At 32.8% G+C, this 27,746-nt stretch overlaps 1 long non-coding RNA gene across 2 annotated transcripts in view; it reads left to right on the top strand.

Moving 5' to 3' along the window:
* The window catches only part of LOC143242950 (uncharacterized), a 157,163-nt gene that overhangs the window by 113,297 nt on the left and 16,120 nt on the right, over positions 1-27,746 (top strand). Inside the window, exon 2 of one of the 2 annotated variants that reach the window (XR_013023485.1) lies at positions 23,708-24,029. The exons of the other annotated variant lie outside the window; for it this stretch is intronic. This is a non-coding gene — a long non-coding RNA (uncharacterized LOC143242950). Of the gene's footprint in view, positions 1-23,707; positions 24,030-27,746 lie in introns of those variants that run through there. 2 annotated transcript variants of the gene reach the window in all.

The raw sequence follows: 27,746 nt of genomic DNA on the forward strand, positions 1-27,746 counted from the left end.
CATCAATTTGATCACATAGTTTGATCAGACACTCATTCCATCAATTTGATCACATAGTTTGATCAGACACTCATTCCATCAATTTGATCACATAGTTTGATCAGACACTCATTCCATCAATTTGATCACATAGTTTGATCAGACACTCATTCCATCAATTTGATCACATAGTTTGATCAGACACTCATTCCATCAATTTGATCACATAGTTTGATCAGACACTCATTCCATCAATTTGATCACATAGTTTGATCAGACACTCATTCCATCAATTTGATCACATAGTTTGATCAGACACTCATTCCATCAATTTGATCACATAGTTTGATCAGACACTCATTCCATCAATTTGATCACATAGTTTGATCAGACACTCATTCCATCAATTTGATCACATAGTTTGATCAGACACTCATTCCATCAATTTGATCACATAGTTTGATCAGACACTCATTCCATCAATTTGATCACATAGTTTGATCAGACACTCATTCCATCAATTTGATCACATAGTTTGATCAGACACTCATTCCATCAATTTGATCACATAGTTTGATCAGACACTCATTCCATCAATTTGATCACATAGTTTGATCAGACACTCATTCCATCAATTTGATCACATAGTTTGATCAGACACTCATTCCATCAATTTGATCACATAGTTTGATCAGACACTCATTCCATCAATTTGATCACATAGTTTGATCAGACACTCATTCCATCAATTTGATCACATAGTTTGATCAGACACTCATTCCATCAATTTGATCACATAGTTTGATCAGACACTCATTCCATCAATTTGATCACATAGTTTGATCAGACACTCATTCCATCAATTTGATCACATAGTTTGATCAGACACTCATTCCATCAATTTGATCACATAGTTTGATCAGACACTCATTCCATCAATTTGATCACATAGTTTGATCAGACACTCATTCCATCAATTTGATCACATAGTTTGATCAGACACTCATTCCATCAATTTGATCACATAGTTTGATCAGACACTCATTCCATCAATTTGATCACATAGTTTGATCAGACACTCATTCCATCAATTTGATCACATAGTTTGATCAGACACTCATTCCATCAATTTGATCACATAGTTTGATCAGACAATCATTCCATCAATTTGATCACATAGTTTGATCAGACACACATTCCATCAATTTGATCACATAGTTTGATCAGACACACATTCCATCAATTTGATCACATAGTTTGATCAGACACTTATTTTATCAATTTGATCACATTGTTTGACCAGACACTCATTTCATCAATTTGATCACATAGTTTGATCAGACACTCATTCCATCAATTTGATCACATAGTTTGATCAGACACACATTCCATCAATTTGATCACATAGTTTGATCAGACACTCATTCCATCAATTTGATCACATGGTTTGATCAGACACTCATTCCATCGATTTGATCACATAGTTTGATCAGACACTCATTCCATCAATTTGATCACATAGTTTGATCAGACACTCATTCCATCAATTTGATCACATAGTTTGATCAGACACTCATTCCATCAACTCCATCACATTGTTTGATAAGACACTCATTTCATCAAATGATCACATAGTTTTATCACACATTCATTCCATCAATTTGATCACATAGTTTGATCAGACACTCATTCCATCAATTTGATCACATAGTTTGATCAGACACTCATTCCATCAATTTGATCACATAGTTTGATCAGACACTCATTCCATCAATTTGATCACATAGTTTGATCAGACACTCATTCCATCAATTTGATCACATAGTTTGATCAGACACTCATTCCATCAATTTGATCACATAGTTTGATCAGACACTCATTCCATCAATTTGATCACATAGTTTGATCAGACACTCATTCCATCAATTTGATCACATAGTTTGATCAGACACTCATTCCATCAATTTGATCACATAGTTTGATCAGACACTCATTCCATCAATTTGATCACATAGTTTGATCAGACACTCATTCCATCAATTTGATCACATAGTTTGATCAGACACACATTCCATCAATTTGATCACATAGTTTGATCAGACACTCATTCCATCAATTTGATCACATAGTTTGATCAGACACTCATTCCATCAATTTGATCACATAGTTTGATCAGACACTCATTCCATCAATTTGATCACATAGTTTGATCAGACACTCATTCCATCAATTTGATCACATAGTTTGATCAGACACTCATTTCATCAATTTGATCACATAGTTTGATCAGACACTCATTCCATCAATTTGATCACATAGTTTGATCAGACACTCATTCCATCAATTTGATCACATAGTTTGATCAGACACTCATTCCATCAATTTGATCACATAGTTTGATCAGACACTCATTCCATCAATTTGATCACATAGTTTGATCAGACACTCATTCCATCAATTTGATCACATAGTTTGATCAGACACTCATTCCATCAATTTGATCACATAGTTTGATCAGACACTCATTCCATCAATTTGATCACATAGTTTGATCAGACACTCATTCCATCAATTTGATCACATAGTTTGATCAGACACTCATTCCATCAATTTGATCACATAGTTTGATCAGACACTCATTCCATCAATTTGATCACATAGTTTGATCAGACACTCATTCCATCAATTTGATCACATAGTTTGATCAGACACTCATTCCATCAATTTGATCACATAGTTTGATCAGACACACATTCCATCAATTTGATCACATAGTTTGATCAGACACTCATTCCATCAATTTGATCACATAGTTTGATCAGACACTCATTCCATCAATTTGATCACATAGTTTGATCAGACACACATTCCATCAATTTGATCACATAGTTTGATCAGACACACATTCCATCAATTTGATCACATAGTTTGATCAGACACTCATTCCATCAATTTGATCACATAGTTTGATCAGACACTCATTCCATCAATTTGATCACATAGTTTGATCAGACACTCATTCCATCAATTTGATCACATAGTTTGATCAGACACTCATTCCATCAATTTGATCACATAGTTTGATCAGACACTCATTCCATCAATTTGATCACATAGTTTGATCAGACACTCATTCCATCAATTTGATCACATAGTTTGATCAGACACTCATTTCCATCAATTTGATCACATAGTTTGATCAGACACTCATTCCATCAATTTGATCACATAGTTTGATCAGACACACATTCCATCAATTTGATCACATAGTTTGATCAGACACTCATTCCATCAATTTGATCACATAGTTTGATCAGACACTCATTCCATCAATTTGATCACATAGTTTGATCAGACACTCATTCCATCAATTTGATCACATAGTTTGATCAGACACTCATTCCATCAATTTGATCACATAGTTTGATCAGACACTCATTCCATCAATTTGATCACATAGTTTGATCAGACACTCATTCCATCAATTTGATCACATAGTTTGATCAGACACTCATTCCATCAATTTGATCACATAGTTTGATCAGACACTCATTCCATCAATTTGATCACATAGTTTGATCAGACACTCATTCCATCAATTTGATCACATAGTTTGATCAGACACTCATTCCATCAATTTGATCACATAGTTTGATCAGACACTCATTCCATCAATTTGATCACATAGTTTGATCAGACACTCATTCCATCAATTTGATCACATAGTTTGATCAGACACTCATTCCATCAATTTGATCACATAGTTTGATCAGACACTCATTCCATCAATTTGATCACATAGTTTGATCAGACACTCATTCCATCAATTTGATCACATAGTTTGATCAGACACTCATTCCATCAATTTGATCACATAGTTTGATCAGACACTCATTCCATCAATTTGATCACATAGTTTGATCAGACACTCATTCCATCAATTTGATCACATAGTTTGATCAGACACTCATTCCATCAATTTGATCACATAGTTTGATCAGACACTCATTCCATCAATTTGATCACATAGTTTGATCAGACACTCATTCCATCAATTTGATCACATAGTTTGATCAGACACTCATTCCATCAATTTGATCACATAGTTTGATCAGACACTCATTCCATCAATTTGATCACATAGTTTGATCAGACACTCATTCCATCAATTTGATCACATAGTTTGATCAGACACTCATTCCATCAATTTGATCACATAGTTTGATCAGACACTCATTCCATCAATTTGATCACATAGTTTGATCAGACACTCATTCCATCAATTTGATCACATAGTTTGATCAGACACTCATTCCATCAATTTGATCACATAGTTTGATCAGACACTCATTCCATCAATTTGATCACATAGTTTGATCAGACACTCATTCCATCAATTTGATCACATAGTTTGATCAGACACTCATTCCATCAATTTGATCACATAGTTTGATCAGACACTCATTCCATCAATTTGATCACATAGTTTGATCAGACACTCATTCCATCAATTTGATCACATAGTTTGATCAGACACTCATTCCATCAATTTGATCACATAGTTTGATCAGACACTCATTCCATCAATTTGATCACATAGTTTGATCAGACACACATTCCATCAATTTGATCACATAGTTTGATCAGACACTCATTCCATCAATTTGATCACATAGTTTGATCAGACACTCATTCCATCAATTTGATCACATAGTTTGATCAGACACTCATTCCATCAATTTGATCACATAGTTTGATCAGACACTCATTCCATCAATTTGATCACATAGTTTGATCAGACACTCATTCCATCAATTTGATCACATAGTTTGATCAGACACTCATTCCATCAATTTGATCACATAGTTTGATCAGACACTCATTCCATCAATTTGATCACATAGTTTGATCAGACACTCATTCCATCAATTTGATCACATAGTTTGATCAGACACTCATTCCATCAATTTGATCACATAGTTTGATCAGACACTCATTCCATCAATTTGATCACATAGTTTGATCAGACACTCATTCCATCAATTTGATCACATAGTTTGATCAGACACTCATTCCATCAATTTGATCACATAGTTTGATCAGACACTCATTCCATCAATTTGATCACATAGTTTGATCAGACACTCATTCCATCAATTTGATCACATAGTTTGATCAGACACTCATTCCATCAATTTGATCACATAGTTTGATCAGACACTCATTCCATCAATTTGATCACATAGTTTGATCAGACACTCATTCCATCAATTTGATCACATAGTTTGATCAGACACTCATTCCATCAATTTGATCACATAGTTTGATCAGACACTCATTCCATCAATTTGATCACATAGTTTGATCAGACACTCATTCCATCAATTTGATCACATAGTTTGATCAGACACTCATTCCATCAATTTGATCACATAGTTTGATCAGACACTCATTCCATCAATTTGATCACATAGTTTGATCAGACACTCATTCCATCAATTTGATCACATAGTTTGATCAGACACTCATTCCATCAATTTGATCACATAGTTTGATCAGACACTCATTCCATCAATTTGATCACATAGTTTGATCAGACACTCATTCCATCAATTTGATCACATAGTTTGATCAGACACTCATTCCATCAATTTGATCACATAGTTTGATCAGACACACATTCCATCAATTTGATCACATAGTTTGATCAGACACTCATTCCATCAATTTGATCACATAGTTTGATCAGACACTCATTCCATCAATTTGATCACATAGTTTGATCAGACACTCATTCCATCAATTTGATCACATAGTTTGATCAGACACTCATTCCATCAATTTGATCACATAGTTTGATCAGACACTCATTCCATCAATTTGATCACATAGTTTGATCAGACACTCATTCCATCAATTTGATCACATAGTTTGATCAGTTTCAATTTGATCACATAGTTTGATCAGACACTCATTCCATCAATTTGATCACATAGTTTGATCAGACACTCATTCCATCAATTTGATCACATAGTTTGATCAGACACTCATTCCATCAATTTGATCACATAGTTTGATCAGACACTCATTCCATCAATTTGATCACATAGTTTGATCAGACACTCATTCCATCAATTTGATCACATAGTTTGATCAGACACTCATTCCATCAATTTGATCACATAGTTTGATCAGACACTCATTCCATCAATTTGATCACATAGTTTGATCAGACACTCATTCCATCAATTTGATCACATAGTTTGATCAGACACTCATTCCATCAATTTGATCACATAGTTTGATCAGACACTCATTCCATCAATTTGATCACATAGTTTGATCAGACACATTCCATCAATTTGATCACATAGTTTGATCAGACACACATTCCATCAATTTGATCACATAGTTTGATCAGACACTCATTTTGATCATCAATTTCAATTTGATCATCACATAGTTTGATCAGACACTCATTCCATCAATTTGATCACATAGTTTGATCAGACACATTCATTCCATCAATTTGATCACATAGTTTGATCAGACACTTATTTTATCAATTTGATCACATTGTTTGATCAGACACTCATTTCATCAATTTGATCACATAGTTTGATCAGACACTCATTCCATCAATTTGATCACATAGTTTGATCAGACACACATTCCATCAATTTGATCACATAGTTTGATCAGACACACATTCCATCAATTTGATCACATAGTTTGATCAGACACACATTCCATCAATTTGATCACATAGTTTGATCAGACACTCATTCCATCAATTTGATCACATAGTTTGATCAGACACTCATTCCATCAATTTGATCACATAGTTTGATCAGACACTTATTTTATCAATTTGATCACATGGTTTGACCAGACACTCATTTCATCAATTTGATCACATAGTTTGATCAGACACTCATTCCATCAATTTGATCACATAGTTTGATCAGACACACATTCCATCAATTTGATCACATGGTTTGATCAGACACACATTCCATCAATTTGATCACATAGTTTGATCACACACACATTCCATCAATTTGATCACATAGTTTGATCAGACACACATTCCATCAATTTGATCACATAGTTTGATCAGACACTTATTTTATCAATTTGATCACATTGTTTGATCAGACACTCATTTCATCAATTTGATCACATAGTTTTATCAGACACTCATTACATCAATTTGATCACATAGTTTGATGAGAGACACATTCCATCAATTTGATCACATGGTTTGATCAGACACTCATTCCATCAATTTGATCACATAGTTTGATCAGACACTCATTCCATCAATTTGATCACATAGTTTGATCAGACACTCATTCCATCAATTTGATCACATAGTTTGATCAGACACTCATTCCATCAATTTGATCACATAGTTTGATCAGACACTCATTCCATCAATTTGATCACATAGTTTGATCAGACACTCATTCCATCAATTTGATCACATAGTTTGATCAGACACTCATTCCATCAATTTGATCACATAGTTTGATCAGACACTCATTCCATCAATTTGATCACATAGTTTGATCAGACACTCATTCCATCAATTTGATCACATAGTTTGATCAGACACTCATTCCATCAATTTGATCACATAGTTTGATCAGACACACATTCCATCAATTTGATCAGACACACATTCCATCAATTTGATCACATAGTTTGATCACACACTCATTCCATCAACTCGATCACATAGTTTGATCACACTCATTTCAATTCGATCACATAGTTTGATCAGACACTCATTCCATCAATTTGATCACATAGTTTGATCAGACACTCATTCCATCAATTTGATCACATAGTTTGATCAGACACTCATTTTATCAATTTGATCACATAGTTTGATCAGACACTCATTCCATCAATTTGATCACATAGTTTGATCAGACACTCATTCCATCAATTTGATCACATAGTTTGATCAGACACACATTCCATCAATTTGATCACATAGTTTGATCAGACACACATTCCATCAATTTGATCACATAGTTTGATCAGACACTCATTCCATCAATTTGATCACATAGTTTGATCAGACACTCATTCCATCAATTTGATCACATAGTTTGATCAGACACTCATTCCATCAATTTGATCACATAGTTTGATCAGACACTTATTTTATCAATTTGATCACATGGTTTGATCAGACACTCATTTCATCAATTTGATCACATAGTTTGATCAGGCACTCATTACATCAATTTGATCACATGGTTTGATCAGACACACATTCCATCAATTTGATCACATGGTTTGATCACACACACATTCCATCAATTTGATCACATAGTTTGATCACACACACATTCCATCAATTTGATCACATAGTTTGATCAGACACACATTCCATCAATTTGATCACATAGTTTGATCAGACACTTATTTTATCAATTTGATCACATTGTTTGACCAGACACTCATTTCATCAATTTTATCACATTGTTTTATCAGGCACTCATTCCATCAATTTGATCACATAGTTTGATCAGACACTCATTCCATCAATTTGATCACATAGTTTGATCAGACACTCATTTCATCAATTTGATCACATAGTTTGATCAGACACTCATTCCATCAATTTGATCACATAGTTTGATCAGACACACATTCCATCAATTTGATCACATAGTTTGATCAGACACTCATTCCATCAATTTGATCACATAGTTTGATCAGACACTCATTTTATCAATTTGATCACATAGTTTGATCAGACACTCATTCCATCAATTTGATCACATAGTTTGATCAGACACTCATTCCATCAATTTGATCACATAGTTTGATCAGACACTCATTCCATCAATTTGATCACATAGTTTGATCACACACACATTCCATCAATTTGATCACATTCCATTTGATCAGACACTCATTCCATCAATTTGATCACATAGTTTGATCAGACACATTCCATCAATTTGATCACATAGTTTGATCAGACACTCATTCCATCAATTTGATCACATAGTTTGATCAGACACTATTCCATCAATTTGATCACATAGTTTGATCAGACACTCATTCCATCAATTTGATCACATAGTTTGATCAGACACTCATTTTATCAATTTGATCACATAGTTTGATCAGACACTCATTCCATCAATTTGATCACATAGTTTGATCAGACACTCATTCCATCAATTTGATCACATAGTTTGATCAGACACTCATTCCATCAATTTGATCACATAGTTTGATCAGACACTCATTCCATCAATTTGATCACATAGTTTGATCAGACACTCATTCCATCAATTTGATCACATAGTTTGATCAGACACTCATTTCATCAATTTGATCACATAGTTTGATCAGACACTCATTCCATCAATTCGATCACATAGTTTGATCAGACACTCATTCCATCAATTTGATCACATAGTTTGATCAGACACTCATTCCATCAATTTGATCACATAGTTTGATCAGACACACATTCCATCAATTTGATCACATAGTTTGATCAGCACACATTCCATCAATTTGATCACATAGTTTGATCAGACACACATTCCATCAATTTGATCAAATATTTTGATCAGACACTCATTCCATCAATTTGATCACATAGTTTGATCACACACACATTCCATCAATTTGATCACATAGTTTGATCAGACACTAAATCCATCAATTTGATCACATAGTTTGATCAGACACTCATTCCATCAATTTGATCACATAGTTTGATCAGACACTCATTTTATCAATTTGATCACATAGTTTGATCAGACACTCTTTCCATCAATTTGATCACATAGTTTGATCAGACACACATTCCATCAATTTGATCACATAGTTTGATTTGACACACATTCCGTCAACTCGATCACATCGTTTGATCAAACACTCATTTCATCAAATCGATCACATAGTTTGATCAGACACACATTCTATCAATTTGATAACATAGTTTGATCAGACACTTATTTTATCAATTTGATCACATTGTTTGACCAGACACTCATTTCATCAATTTTATCACATAGTTTTATCAGACACTCATTACATCAATTTGATCACATAGTTTGATGAGACACACATTCCATCAATTTGATCACATGGTTTGATCACACACACATTCTATCAATTTGATCAGATAGTTTGTTCACACACACATTCCATCAATTTGATCACATACTTTGATCAGACACTAAATCCATCAATTTGATCACATAGTTTGATCAGACACTCATTTTATCAATTCGATCACATAGTTTGATCAGACACTCATTCCATCAATTTGATCACATAGTTTTATCAGACACTCATTCCATCAATTCGATCACATAGTTTGATCAGACATTCGTTTCATCAATTCGATCACATAGTTTGATCTGATACTCATTCCATCAATTTGATCACATAGCTTGATGAGACACACTTTCCATCAATTTGATCACATAGTTTGATCAGACACTCATTCCATCAATTTGATCACATAGTTTGATCAGACACTCATTCCCTCTATTTGATCACATAGTTTGATCCTTCCATCAATTTGATCACAGTTATTGCCATAATCATAAAATATAACTTTGTTGTAGTCAACTATATAAGATTTAAATGGCATATTTATGTTAGCCAATTGCCATAATAGAAACAAGTATTGAACTTAGTAAATAAATCGAAAGTTTTTTCATTATTAAGAAATTATTATTGTGCTGTAAAGTTGTGGACGGAATAATTCTTAAGAAAATTATATTATATGTAAATCAACCTTGAAATAAACTGTTAAAGTTAAGAAAGTTTCAAAACTTCGTTTTAATATAGTAGTTTTATTTGAATAATCAATTTCTTAGTAAGTTTTAATAAGGATTATATATCTTGTCTTTAACCAAAAGTTGGAGCGACATATTTAATTTTAAGAAAATTTAAATGTCCATATCTCATAAAACTACGTGAAACATAATACAATTTATAGTTTATTTCAATTCATAAACAGGTTTGTCATATGGTATCAATAGTTTCACTTCATAAAAGCCATCAATTATAAGGTGATAACACAGTCAAGTAAGGTCTGAAATTATCATTTTAGGTTGTAGAAATTAGCATTAAAATATTATTAAATTATTCAAAGGACAGTATGTTTACAGGCTTGAAATACTAGATTGTCAGTATCAATACAAGTAGTGGACAAACTGCAAATATCCGCTTTTATAGCTCTGCTCTTACCTAAAAAACAAGCCACCAAAATTATCTAATTTCTCAAGTTTATGCAATCGATTTCATCTCCGGAACCTTTAGAAAGTTACAAGTCACAATTATCTATTTTTCTTTAATTTGTTTGTTTGAAGCTGAGCACAAAGCTTCACAACGTTATTCTCAGCACGGGTATCAAACCCGATTTTAACGTTATAAGCCCATAGACCTACAGCTGTGTTTTCTTCTTTTACGTTCACCTTCCAACAATGCAAGATAAACTAAGATTACAACCTCTACCTGGACCAACATGTGTAACAGGTGTCACGATATTTTTGTATCATAATAAATGACTGCCGGTGCAAATAATTATGTTCTGAAAACAAAACACTTTCTTGTACAACGAACAAGTTTATATAATTGAACAAATAAAGTAACTGAGTAATACTGTTGGTAAAACAAGTGTATCGACCTATAACAAGTAAATTACACTATTATTATTTACGTACACCATTGTTATTTGCATACACTATTATTATTTACGTGAACTATTATTATTTAAGTTACACTATTATTATTTACGTGCATTTATTATTTACGTACACCATTATTGTTTACGTACACTGTTGTTTTCACGTACACTTATTATTGCGTATACTATTATTATTTACGTGAACTATTATTATTTACGTGCACTATTATTATTGCGTTACACTATTATTGTTTACGTACCTCTTCTTGTTGCGTGCACTTATCACTAACGTTGCACTATTATTGTTTACGTATACCATTGCTGTTTACGTTGCCCCATTGTTGTTTACGTACACTATTATTGTTTGCGTGAACTATTATTGCTTACGTGCCTTATTATTGTTGCGCGTAAACTATTGCTATTGTTCTATTATTGTTGCGTTGCACTATTATTATTTATTATTTTTACGTGCACTATTATTATTTACGTGCACTATTATTGCTTACGTGCACTATTATTCTTTACGTACACTATTATTATTCTATTATTCTTTACGTACACTATTATTATTTACGTTTGTAAGGGTATCAATTTCATGATGCAATTTTTTCTTGTTCAAGGTTTTTGACAAGATAATAGTTGCTTTCATAATATTCCGATAATATCATATCAATATTCACCACAACCCTTAAAATGGAATGATTATTATGGTAAGTCTTTGTTGGCAGTAAAAATGCACTGGCAGTCTTCTATCAACAGTCAAATGAACGACAGTAGAATTTAGTAGAACTTTAAGCAGGCATTGACTGCGATAAAAATGACCTAACGGTTAGCGTATTACACTACAAGCATTTTGCCCATTACTTCATTAGAGTAACCCAAGCGTTGGCGGCGAGTTCTGCTCATTGTATGTTTTCTCTAATTTTGAAATGATCGACCAGAATTAAAGCACATAACTTTACGTAGTGTTGAGAGAATTTTCGAAATTTCCGCTTTACGAAGTTGAAACGAAGTGTATGAGTGTACAGATTAGGTTGATGAATAGTACGCCACGGGTGTCCTTATGGCAGTTACTTTTCTGAGGTCATTTGTTTTTTAGAACACGTTAAGTAAAGTCTGTGGATACTCCTGGATACTCACGCCTAAACCCTACGTATTCTGCTTAAATAAGTAAACTATGCCCCTTTTACTTTCTGTAAGTATCGCTGTAATTTTAAGAAATGTTACATCACTCTAAATAATGTCTCGTTTTCTCTACGTGTGTGATTTTGTAACCCGTTATTTTGTCAGGGTTTTGTTACTCAGAGTTTTCGACACTTGTTTCCATTTTATTGAGCTTTGAAAGCACGTGCAATGGGTGAGGAATACTAAACTGGGTCAAGGTTATTTTGCTTGTTTGAATCATGATATCACAAAAGACACGTCTGCTTCTAAATGTTTCTAACAATAGCAGTAAGACATCATATCTTAATTGTTAAGGTATATTAAATTTCACTTAAAGTTCTTTATATGTCCATGTCCTTGTTGTTTACGGGTCCACAATAGCATCTGGATAACACACACAAGAAGATAAACATCAAATTGTCAGCTTATGTCACTGATATCCCTGGTTCACCTAGAACAATAATGACTCAACTCCTTACTCAGTTCGTGAACCGCCGCCCATAATGATAGGTTTCAAATAAAATGGATAATTTGAGAGTTAGAAATGAAAGCTGTAATAATACATTAAGGTTCTCAATGTGAATCATTAGGATCAATAATGTATTAGTGTGAACTTTAACCAATGGCCTATGTTTGAGTAAAATTTATTATAGATTCGGTTTTTATGGAAGCTATTTCTTGTGGAAAACTGAACTGAATGGAACGTGCACTTTGTGCTAGAAAGTGTACTTTCAGGATAATTAGAGAAAAAGTGTAATATATTGGAGTTGCTGGACCAGATTCAAAAACCATCTTAAAAGGTTCTATTAGTGTTTCAGAATGAGCCTTAGTTTGTAACCCGGGCCTAAACAGTGGTTCTTCCGCTTCGATTCAACCGAAAGGGTCGACAGTCGCTTGAAGGTGTCAATGTTTGAATACTGTCTGCTATATTTTGACCTGTAGGATAGTGTAATACGAATAAAGCTAAGCAGAATTTCTATATAGAGAGTTTTATTTAAATTTTATGTAAACTGTCCTACTGGCCTGAGGCAAGTGTTTATTTTATTATATGCAGAGGTTTACATATTATGTCCTCTTTATTTAATAAAGTTAAACCTAATTGGATAATAAATGAGGATATTCCATTAAAATCTGCCTCATTATTAGTTTAAAATATCTATGGTAATCAATAAGATATTAAGCCTAAATTAGGCTATTTAAGTGTTGATTCCATTCACTGTAACGTTATATGTAGTTTTCATAATGCTTTCTTATTAACATTCAATGTTTCGTATATATTTTCGAACATCAACTTCGCTGCAGTATATATATATATATATATATTTTAGATGTTTACTGCTGATTAATAAAATTCACTTGTTTAATTAATTAACAGAATCAACAAAAGCACAACTTGATACTATCGTTATAAACAAATCCTGGAATATAAATTAACTATCCTTTATCTTATCGGCTATGAGTTGGGGTATAGTGATAAGTGTATTTCGAAGTCATAACCATAAGTTTTCCTCACCGTTTAGATATAATCTTATATCTTTTCAGCTGGATATGGACCAACAATGTTACAGACGCTTACCGATAATGTAACACTAAATAATTCGTTTATTATAACAAATGTATTTCATTCGTACAATATTCACTGTTTTGTTGCTTGAAATCTTCTAATACCGATTGTGAAATATTATTTTGTTGTGTTTTTTTTTTATTTCGCGCAAAGCTACACAAGGGCTATCTGCGCTAGCCGTCTCTAATTGAGCAGTGTAAGACTAGAGGGAAGGCAGCTAGTCAAAGCCACTCACCGCCAACTCTTGGGCTACTCTTTTACCAACGAATAGTGGGATTGATCGTCACATTATAACGCCCCCACGGTTGAAAGGGCGAGCATGTTTAATGCGACCGGGATTCGAACCCGCGACCCTCGGATTACGAGTCGAACGCCTTAACACACTTGTGAAATATTTACTAGTAGCGATTACATTTTTCATTTTATATTTGTTACTTGTATACTTCCCAAAGCTGCATAGAAACTGGTAAAAAATTTAAGTAAAATCGCGAACACTTGTTTCTATAACAAGCTCTATACAATGAATGTGATTTCTCTACTTTACGTTTTTCAACGTAAATCATCCATATATAATTTTGTCTTGTAAATTAGAACTCAGAAGGTCGTGCTTTTAGAATACAGCACAAAGCTATGCCCACCACAGATATCGAAACCCGATTTTTAGAGGTGTGAATCTGCAAGGTGGCAGCTCAAAAGGAAGACAGCTAGTCAACACCACCTACCGCCAGCTCTTGAAGCTATTTTTTCTTTCTTTGGGGATTTTGGAGCCACAAGTCTCAGGCACGTTAACAGTGCACAGAACCCTAGTATATTTGGATACTGCTATGTGGATAAATTTATAGTTACAATTACCAGTTTGAACCACACACATTAACTACTTTAAAATATCGTTATTATGAAAGAATAAAACTATAAACTCGTTTAGAAAAAAAAGACACAGAAGAGAAAAAATCGGCTACCACTGAAAAAAATAATAGATAAAACAATAAAATAATAAAAATGTTAATTATTAGGCGAATATTTCTATAACCCGAGTAAAGCAGTCACCATTCAAATAGTGTTAAAGAAATGTCTTGATATTTATATAATTTTCTATACATTCTATGTAGTGTAAAATTATTTTTAGCAAAGAGCATAAAATAGACAAGTTTAATCCTGAACTTCAGAAATTTAACTCAACCATAAACTTTCATGGTAACTAAAGCTATACGACACAGAATACGATCTTCTTATAGAATGAGTTAACAATCTGCAGGTTATTTCAAGTACGTAAGCTTACCTTAGCCCCACTAGGGGGCACAAAGTGGTGAGTAAATGATGAGAATTATATCTACTGAAACTATCGATTAAATTGTATGAAAGTTTATTAGATGTGAAACCATTACAAGAAGCTACTTAACCATACTTTGTACAGAAATTAATATTGATTCCATAGTAGTAAAAATGTGACCCGATTTTATACATCAGACTCAGACAACAGATCACTGAATTTTATAATGGTATATTCACAATTTCTTTTTCCATAAATACACATTGTAGTTACAAACACATTTGATTAGCACCATTACTATCTATTGTTTAGTTTCACAGGTACGGTAATATTATAATGACTGTAGCTACGTTTCCACATTACATATATATAAGGGGCTATCGAGCAAAGAGTTATTGGTTCGTGTCCCGTTATCAAAGCATCGTATTTTGAAGCTATAGATGTGTTATAGGAGTAACATTTAAATTTCATTATTCGATTAGATAAATCCAAGAGTTTCCAGCGGTTGCTGGTTTTTGTTGTGTTTTTGAATCTAACAACTCAAAATTGTAAGCACAGATGTCTCTCGTGTAGTTTTCACATATATCCAAAAGAGACAAATAAAATTTATATGCAAAAACGGCTCGTTTGGGTTGAGAAAATATTTTACATAGAAGAGCGAACAACGTTTCGACCAGGTGACCTGACGATGACCGAAGAAGGTCGAAACGTTGTTCGCTCTTCTATGTAAAATATTTTCTCAACAAACGAGCCGTTTTGCATATAATCTCTCAACAAGTGGGTTTCTCGTCATCACAGACAAATAAAATGTATGTTTGTGTATTATTAGTAGTGCTAGTTGCTACCTGGCTATAGATGGTAAGCCAATACTTAAACAATGATAATTTGCAGTAAACGCTCTGCCAGATCGAGGTCAAAGTGAAGATGATAATAGCAAATAAAGTAATAGACGTATGAGACGTAGACGTAACAGTGACAAGAAATAAATATCAAAATATAAATAATAAAGTTATTACGGTTCGAGTTTGTTTTACTGCCATACAAATTTGACGTAAAACAGAACTAAAACGACAAATGCATTATTGGAGAAAGACCTCATAAAGAAACATAAGTCTTTTAAGAATGAAAGTTTGAAATTGTGTTACAAAAGGTTGTGATATAGTTTATATCGTTCTACAAAGAATGATCAGATAGTGGAATACTTGGAAGTATTGAAAAAAAAAACGTGTAGCAACATTCAGTTTGTTACAATTGATGCGTTAGACCGTAAGTCAACAAGTTCAATTCAAGTGTCATGAAAGTCTCTGAGATAAAGAGAACGTTAATCTAAAATCATTTAGAAAAGCTTAAAGATAACCTGAACATTGTGTGGCCTTTCTTTATCAGAGGTGACGACACATTTCAGACATCAATAAAGATCTTTTTCCTATTCATCTGTACACGTGCCGCTTCACTTATGGTCGAATAGCTCAACCATAGTTTCTTCACTAGCAAGAGAGAAACGAGAAATAAAATATTCGGGAGTTGCTCCAGAGAAACAGATAAGTAGTTTTTTTATTACATTCTTAGTCCTTAAAAAAAACTCCAAACAAATACATCTACTGGCATAGTTTCACCGTCGCCACAGAAACTTAACACCATAAGCACAATTGGTAAGTTATACTGCCAATGGTATGTTAATATTTTTCATCATCTACCTGCGATATAGTGACGAAAAATATTGGACAGTCAATGACAATGTAACACCTTACGTGATTGCTAAGAAAATCATCTTATTCTAATGCGCATGTGCAAAAAATCATGAACTGGTAAAACCGATTGTCTTGTTTCTTCATCTGCAGATATGCCAGCTATGCTGTCCAGTCCTGTCAACACAAAACAATATCAACGGACAGATATGGCACATTACGGAGATATTGCAGTGTTTATTAATTCAAGTTTTGTTATTGGTTAGACTTGGTTACAGTTGTGGCATGTTCCACGCTCTTACTGCCTGCGAATGTCAATGTATGTTCTTCTTAAAATGAGTATTTTATGAATAGGTTTTGATATAATGAATGATGACAATATGTTTACATTGTAACAACTATAACACATTTTGGTGACAATGCACTCGGACCTGGCATGGCCTAGCGCGTTAAGGCGTGCACTATGTAATCTGAGGGTCGCTGGTTCGCGCCCGAGTCGCGCCAAAACATGCTCGCCCTCTCAGCCGTGGGGGCGTTATAATATGACCGTCAATCCCACTTTTTGTTAGTAAAAGAGTAGCCCGAGAGTTGGCGGTGGGTGGTGCCTTCCCTCTAGTCTGACACAGTTAAATTAGGGACGGCTAGCACAGATAGCCCTCGAGTCGTTTTGTGCGAAATTCCAAGACAAAACAAGACTCGTTCTGGTTAATCTAAGTTCACTTGTATCGCGAACTAAAACTTCCCATTAACTAAGAATATAAGTTTAGATGATTTCGCAAGGTTGAATTCCATGGTGAAAGTCATATAATGGTTGCAGGTTAAGATATATTACATGGATGTGAACTGATGAATCTTATTTATTGTTGCATGTTGGCTTCTGAGAAACAATACCATAACAGGGTGTTCTAAAAGAAGCCCTTACCACAAACAGTGGGATATGATGAAGACACTAAAATCTGTTTTAATTCTGCTAGAAAACTGTCAGGTGCATAAAGTGTCAACTGCGCACATGGGATTTGGAAATCGTCAAAAAAAAAAGTAGGGTAATAAATGAATGAGACCTTCTGTTGTCTCATCAAACCGTAACTTTCCTGAATCAATAATACAAATAGGGTATGGAGGAATTATGGAGTTTATTGGTTAATGATAATAAGAAATTTGACACTCACAGTCTGCCTGAAGATGGCGCTGATTTATTCAAAATGGCTCCTGTTTAGTAGACTTGATCGATTATGATCAACGCATGCGTGATCAATAATAACTACCTGAGAAAATGAATTAGTCGCCTATTTAGCTAATGTTTCACTTAGATAAAAAGTATATACTGAACATTTCTAGCGGATAACAACGAAAATGTTTAGAAGTTAGTGTTAACCATTGTGAGCTGTAAAGGGCAATGGTAGAGTCATTGTGGATCATTATGAAGTGTAAATACCAGCAATGTACTTTTCAGAGATAAAGTTATTGTTGACTGAGTTGAGGTGTGAATGTCAGTTTCATCAACTGTTACAGATTGTTTGTTTCTTATTCTTACCTTATATTTATTTTTCAATTCATTATTTTCTTCTTTACTTTGGAAATCAGTCACCTTCCCATAACTCTCTGCGGGCAGTGAAGGGTGATATGGATGTGGGACGTTGTGGGCTTTAGCACCCACATCTTGCTCTCCCAATTTTTATTTTCTATTTCTATATCTATTGCTATTCCTTTATTTTCTTTCTTTATGTGAGACTGGCTAATGGAGGTTAAGACGGTGTATCCCCACCATAGTGTGGGGCCTATGCTTCAGTTACCTCAAAACCTAGGGTACATCTTACATCCCACATTATAGCTTGTATCCAGGATCTTTTCATTTAGTGCAGCGTTTTTTATTTTGTTTGTTATTTTTATAATTTATTTTTGTTTTCGGCTTGTTTTAGGCTGAAACAAACTAATATAATTAGTCAAAAATTTGGATTTTCTGTTTTCAACGCAATCATTCCTTGTAATTTTGTTTACTTAACTTCATCAATATTAATTTTCTCTACATTGCACCAAACTAGCGTTACTAGCAAATGATGGGAATCATGCAAAATAAATTGTTAAGGCATTCACAATCCTTTTCATAAAGAAGATATGATTACTAAAATGTTCACATAATTAGGATGAAATATCGTTAACTTCACAAACATAAACATATATTAATAAATTAAAGTGTTTTAACTCATATATGTATTACCTTTTTTATGTTTTCGAGGTGATAAAACTGTCCATTATTCTTTGCTGTATTTTCTTTTATTATTTTGTCCCTCTGGTGGGACGGCTTCAATCTTACTGACTTTCAACGCTAAAATCCAGGGTTCGATTCCCGGTGGTAGATACAACAGATAGCCTAAATTGGCTTTGCTCTAAACATTACCAAGCAAACAAAACTTCCACACAAAGGTAAAGGTTATTTCTGTCAAAATACCGTAAATTATTTGATGATTTAATGTACACGTCACACTGTCAGTCAAGATCGCCTAAGTAATTTGATTATATAATGTTGAATATCATATCATTCTATTACATTACTGCCACCATGGGCATATTATTCTGAAATAAAGTTATATCTTCTTTTATCTTAGCAATCACATGAGACAGGTTAGGTCTCATAATGCTTTCGATTACATTTCTCTAATATAATTTAGAAATACGAGTAAAACCTTCTTATATTATTTCTTTCATTCGCACCTTGGGAATCTCTTACCAGAATTAATTTGTTCTTAGACGATTCTTAATGTAATACACCTATTTCATTGCAATGATAACTTGTGAAACTGCACGGTGAATTTCGAATTGGATAGAAATTAACAAGTAAACCTTTAACATTATGGATTCGTGCCTACTGGTTGTGTGGAAATCCTAAAGGATAACATCTTAAGCCTTATAAATCTGTTCATAATCCAGTGTTGTAACCACATTCTACACTCCATCACCTAACACTATGTATTAACTTTATTCTACGCTCTCTTACCTAGTATTGTATATTAACTTCATTCCACACTCTCTTATCTGGTATTGTGTACAACGTTCATTCTACACCCCACTTACCATAGTTCGTTCTATACATCTCTTTACCTAGTATTGTGCATTAACTTCGTTCTATACATCTCTTTACCTAGTATTGTGTATTAACTTCGTTCTATACATCTCTTTACGTAGTATTGTGTAGTAACTTCGTTCTATACATCTCTTTACCAAGTATTGTGTATTAACTTCATTCTATACATCTCTTTACCTTGTATTGTGCATTTGCTTGCTTGAAACAAGACGTTGTAGATATTGGCCAAAAATAATGAAGTCATGATGTGCACATGGTTTTCCAAACAATACGTTTTAAAGGTCCTGTTACTTAGGACTTTCATGCTATGTTTTGCACAATATCACAAAGAATCGTGTATTTGTACTACTGAACAGTTCCCGGATGATAACACGTGAATATGTATAGGTAACATAGCTGAATCACAACATAACTCCCTATAGGGTAACTACATTTAACAGAATATTTACAATTCACATTAGATTTCACAACACTTGAACTATAGATACATGGCTATAATTTAGAATAAAATGAAATATATTTTGTGATTGTAATTCTTAAACCAATTGATGAATCGTCTCTACAAACAAACATCAATGATTTACTGTAACCAATGTAAATATTCAGTTAAGGTCTGCGAACATTTTATCATTTTGTTTCTCTTGCGTGTTACGAGAGGATATAAACTCAAAGAATATTGTACACCATGTTTAAAGAGTTTCTGACTACTTATAAGAGATCAATTGATCGATTTAGAGGTTACACGTGGAAGAGCGAAAAGTCTAAACTGATAAATGAGGTTCGATTTTCCGCATGTAGCCCAACGTAGTTTTCTCTGAAAAATCAACAACATGAGTTACGGTTGAATGTTTTTTATAACTCTAATTATAATGAAACATTTTAAATTGAATATTCCACAACTGAAATAAAACGTATATAAAATATATATTTACTAAATCTTGTTTATTGTTATATTTTATCTGTTTCAGCGACATCTCAGAAAGTGTCTTTAACAATTAGTGTTAAATTTCAGAACTAAATCGATTGAGAATGTTAACAAATTAAACTTTACTCGATGTTCAAGATTTGTGCACTCGTACTGCTGACTTTTGTGCCAGTTTTATCATCATGTATTTCATTTCTTCATCATGTGTCACTCTACCTGTCTCAAACTTTAAACAATATATTTATACCAGTTTTACCATCATGTATTTCATTTCTTCATCATGTGCCACTATATCTGTCTCAAACTTTAAACAATATATTTTATACCAGTTTTATCATCATGTATTTCATTTCTTCATCATGTGTCACTATATCTGTCTCAAACTTTAAACAATATATTTTATACCAGTTTTATCATCATGTATTTCATTTCTTCATCATGTGTCACTATATCTGTCTCAAACTTTAAACAATATATTTTATACCAGTTTTATCATCATGTATTTCATTTCTTCATCATGTGTCTCTATATCTGTCTCAAACTTTAAACAATATATTTTATACCAGTTTTATCATCATGTATTTCATTTCTTCATCATGTGCCACTATATCTGTCTCAAACTTTAAACAATATATTTTATACCAGTTTTATCATCATGTATTTCATTTCTTCATCATGTGTCACTATAATTGTCCCAAACTTTAAACAATATATTTTATACCAGTTTTACCATCATGTATTTCATTTCTTCATCATGTGCCACTATATCTGTCTCAAACTTTAAACAATATAATTTATACCAGTTTTATCATCATGTATTTCATTTCTTCATCATGTGTCACTATATCTGTCTCAAACTTTAAACAATATGTTTTATACCAGTTTTATCATCATGTATTTCATTTCTTCATCATGTGTCACTATATCTGTCTCAAACTTTAAACAATATAATTTATACCAGTTTTATCATCATGTATTTCATTTCTTCATCATGTGTCACTATATCTGTCTCAAACTTTAAACAATATAATTTATACCAGTTTTATCATCATGTATTTCATTTCTTCATCATGTGTCACTATATCTGTCTCAAACTTTAAACAATATATTTTATACCAGTTTTATCATCATGTATTTCATTTCTTCATCATGTGTCACTATATCTGTCTCAAACTTTAAAACAATATATTTTATACCAGTTTTATCATCATGTATTTCATTTCTTCATCATGTGTCACTATAATTGTCTCAAACTTTAAACAATATATTTTATACCAGTTTTATCATCATGTATTTCATTTCTTCATCATGTGCCACTATATCTGTCTCAAACTTTAAACAATATAATTTATACCAGTTTTATCATCATGTATTTCATTTCTTCATCATGTGTCACTATATTGTCTCAAACTTTAAACAATATGTTTTTATACCAGTTTTATCATCATGTATTTCATTTCTTCATCATGTGCCACTATATCTGTCTCAAACTTTAAACAATATAATTTATACCAGTTTTATCATCATGTATTTCATTTCTTCATCATGTGTCACTATATCTGTCTCAAACTTTAAACAATATGTTTTATACCAGTTTTATCATCATGTATTTCATTTCTTCATCATGTGTCACTATATCTTAATGATTATCTTTGCATCAAACATCTTATATCTGTCAAGGTTTACTGTATTTATTCTTTCTCTATGTATCGTCTTCAATATTTTTCCGTTAATTTCCATGTTCTGTATTTTGAAAACAATTTGTTTTTTTTCCACCGGTGGTATCAAATGGTGGCTAACAGTAACAACTTGTTTTTCTAAGCATTAGAAACAAACATATTATTCTTTGTTTCATATATAATCTACATGATTGTCTGTAATGTTATATGATTGTTTGTAATGCTATATGATTGTCTGTAATGTTACATGATTGTCTGTAATGTTACATGATTGTCTGTAATGTTATATGATTGTCTGTAATGTTACATGATTGTCTGTAATGTTGCATGATTGTCTGTAATGTTATATGATTGTCTGTAATGTTATATAATTGTCTGTAATGTAATGTAATTGTTTGTAATGTTATATGATTGTCTGTAATGTTACATGATTGTCTGTAAAGTTATATAATTGTCTAATGTTATATGATTGTTTCTAATGTTATATGATTGTCTGTAATGTTATATGATGGTTTGTAATGCTATATGATTGTTTGTAATGTTATATGATTGTCTGTAATGTTATATGATTGTCTAATGTTATATGATGGTTTGTATTGTTATATAATTGTTTGTAATGTTATATGATGGTTTGTAATGCTATATGATTGTTTGTAATGTTCTCTTATTTTTAAAGCTATATTCCTAGAATTTCACCCCTCAGTGTAACTGCAGAATGTCTACGGACTTATAGCGCTAGAAACCGAATTTCGATACCCGTGGTGAACAGGTTGCAGAAAGCTTTATCTCAAACAAAGAAAGAAAGAAAGCTTAATTTTTCACCCATTATACGTCTTTCACTTACATCCAATATGTTCAGTACATTATTTATAAATGTGATTTTAAATTTACATCCAATGTATTCACTACGTTATTTATTAATGATATTTTAAACATACATTCAATGTATTCACTACGTTATTTACACATAATATTTTAAACTAACATCCAATATGTTCACTACGTTATTTATTTATAATATTTTAAACTTACATCCAATGTATTCACTACGTTATTAATAAACAATATTTTAAACTTACATCCAATGTATTCACTACGTTATTTATATATAACATTTTGGTTTACATCCAACGAGTTCACTAATGCTATTTATATAAAATATTTTACACTAACATCCAATGTGCTCACTAGGGCTATTTATTTATATTATTTTAGACTTACATCCAATGTGTTCACTAAGGCTATTTATTTATATTATTTTAGACTTACATCCAATGTGTTCACTACGTTATTTATTTATATTATTTTAGACTTACATCCAATGTATTCACTAAGGCTATTTATTTTTGTTATTTTAAACTTACATCCAATGTATTCACTACGTTATTTATGTATAATATTTTGGACTTACATCCAACGAGTTCACTAAGGCTATTTATATATAATATTTTACACTAACATCCAATATATTCACTAGGGCTATTTATATATAATATTTTACACTAACATCCAATATATTCACTAGGGCTATGTATTTATATTATTTTAGACTTACATCCATACCAGCATCATGTAGCATTGCGCGAAATTCCAAACAAATCAAAAGTCCTTAGATGGCCATTTTTGATAAATCTTATGACATATCGTAACATTTCAAAACAAAATTCTGCTTTTCATCAGCGACCATGTTGGACATTTTCTCTTAAATACATTAAACTTTCTATCTTTTCGTAGTAGTATAACGATAGGTGAACATTGCTTAAAATTCTTGTTGGTTTTCTACAGATAGAAATAACAATTCTTGTTTTGCTTTAGCTGTAAACATGTCTAAATATAGCGACAAGGTACTGGTTCACTTTTAAGGTTAATATAATACCATGCTTTACTAATCTTTTGAAAAGACATAAAATCATTTCTGAATTCCAGTTGAATAAAATGCATGAACGTGTCCAAACTTATTTCATATAAACATCTACTTACATAGTAGAGACTTTAACTTCAGCCCCTCACTCGCTGGTACAGTGGTACGTCTACGGATTTACAACGCTTAAATAAGGAGTTCAATTCCTCTCAGATGGCTTAATAGATATCTCGATGTGACTTTGTTAAAAGAAAACAGATATCCTAATGTGGCTTTGTTAAAACAAAACAGATATCCCGATGTGGCTTTGTTAAAACAAAACAGATACCCTGCTGTGGCTTTGTTAAAACAAAACAGATATCCCAATGTGACTTTGTTAAAACAAAACAGATATCCCAATGTGACTTTGTTAAAACAAAACAGATATCCCGATGTGGCTTTGTTAAAACAAAACACACACACTTTAACTTCACATTATTACTTAGTCTTGACTTTATTGTAATTTGTTCTTTTGTATTCTGCCTCCACTTTATCAGTTTCAAAAACTAATTATTTTCATACGTTACTTTAAAAAAATATGTTCATAACTTCTTCTTGTAGCCGTGGCTACACTAAGTGTGACAGTCATATACATCAACAGATCACTCAAGAGTAGCCAAAGAGTTGACGACGAGTTCTGTTAGCTTACTGCCTTTTAATGTTCTGAGCGAAATGAACTTTCTGAAAAGACAAGGGTTGTAATAAACAATGATTTTGTTTTCATTGAGGTCCAACTTTATTTTTAATTTATCAATAGTATATATGTATGTAAAACATTTAATAGATTCTGATATGGTTCCCACCGTCAGCCTTAGTTGTTATGTTATTACACTTGTTTACTTCACATATTGTTCATGTTTTGTTTTGTTTCTTTGTGTACTTCCTCAAGTTATTATAAATGAATTATTCTAAAATAACACATATTTTATATAGACACATGTACTTACCACATTTAACCATCAATGTGTTAGTTAATCCATCATATATCAGTATAATAGAGTTTGAGCAAAAGGGTTGAGATACTTTTTTAACTTACGGACGATCACAACATGTACGGTGTGAAGGTATGTTATCTGTGTTAATATTTGGTGACATAACGGAAACACAAATACTCTAAATTAATTTACTGAATTCATGCTATCGTAACTTAAAATTCTAGCTTTAATTGGTCCGTGTTATTGGAGAAGATATGTGTGAACTTGCACAATTATGGATACGGAAAACACCAGCTCACGATATTATAAGTGGTAGACACTGTTAAGGTGTCAAAAGCACAAAAATTATTATTGTCACAAATGAGACCGGACTTCCCTTTTATGTTGTCGTTCTTTCGTGTTTCATCCCTCTGGAAAATGACCAAAATGGACATCAAAAACGAGATCTAAACCCGGAAAGTAGACAATTTGTTTCTGGAATTTCGCACAAAGCTACTCGAGGGCGATCTGTGCTTGCCGTCCCTAATTTAGCAGTGTAAGACTAGAGGGAAGGCAGCTAGTCATCACCACCCACCGCCAACTCTTGGGCTACTCTTTTACCAACGAAAAGTGGGATTGACCGTCACATTATACACCCCCACGGCTGGGAGGGCGAGCATGTTTAGCGCGACGCGGGCGCGAACCCGCGACCCTCAGATTACAAGTCGCACGCCTTACGCGCTAGGCCATGCCGGGCCCAAAACAGACAAACTTGTCTTGGATGAAATATTAATTATGGAATATTTATAACGAGTTACAGAATTCAGTGATGTTAAAATAAATTAGAAATACTATGATGTAGGTCCAGCTTATCTTTCAAAAGTATGGACTGAAGTGGACCTCTCTTGATTTTAAGCTTCTAAATTAAACAATTTTCGGAATACTATGTTTATTCGTTATGAAATATGTCGTTATAATTTAGAGTTTATAAATGATCCATCATCATCAGAAACTCTAAAGTTAATGGGTGAGTTACGTGAGTCGCCTTCTTCACCTCATAATTGTATCTCTTTTTCAGATCCTGAGAGTAACTCGACCACTCTTCTACATGTCATCAACAACAACTATTTTACCCTTTATTGATTTCATGTTCATAGCTCCAGGCCGTTAGACTTGTAATTACAGTTATTACAGACGCAATACTGATGGACCTATTGACTTATTGTTGAGGCAAGTCCATTTATGAAAGCTCAATAGGAATTGATGCTATAAAAGGTGGTGATGGTTTCGTGGAAATCACAAGGGTCAGGAAGAGAGTCTCGAACACATAATAGTAAAAGATTGTATAACGTGATCTGAAACAAAATAAACAGTCAGTGTGTGTTTGGTATGATTACTTTTAAGTTGGTGAGGACATTCCAAAATCCTATGTCTCTTCGACTGCTTATAAGTCTTGCCTGAAATGCGTTACCATCAAACAGAATGCATATTTTGATACAGCACTCAGTTTCAGGGGTTTCTTCCTTCTTTATTTGCTATCTCCTTAAACAGTAAGTACCACGCTTCTGGTTGAGGAAAGGGTTGTGTGTTTAATGCATTTCTAACGAGAGAGGCACTCACTATAGCCAATACTTCCGCAACGCAGAGTTGATCATATTCGACTCCAAATAGAAAATGTCTCCATGTGTCTGTCTTTATAAACCAGATAAGAACCATTTTTGATATTACAATGAGGAATAATATTCTAAAAGTGCTCACCATTATTCATCAAAATGTGACTATTCTGACTCAGTCACAGAGCGAAAATAACGTGAAAAAATCGATCTCCATGTTAATGTTTCTTTCTTTGTATTTTTGTGACCTTAACCCTACACAAACTAGTCAGTTAGATAACAGTCTAA

This window comes from Tachypleus tridentatus, unplaced genomic scaffold (genome assembly GCF_004210375.1).
Source record: "Tachypleus tridentatus isolate NWPU-2018 unplaced genomic scaffold, ASM421037v1 Hic_cluster_2, whole genome shotgun sequence".
Taxonomy (NCBI): Eukaryota; Metazoa; Arthropoda; class Merostomata; order Xiphosura; family Limulidae; genus Tachypleus; species Tachypleus tridentatus.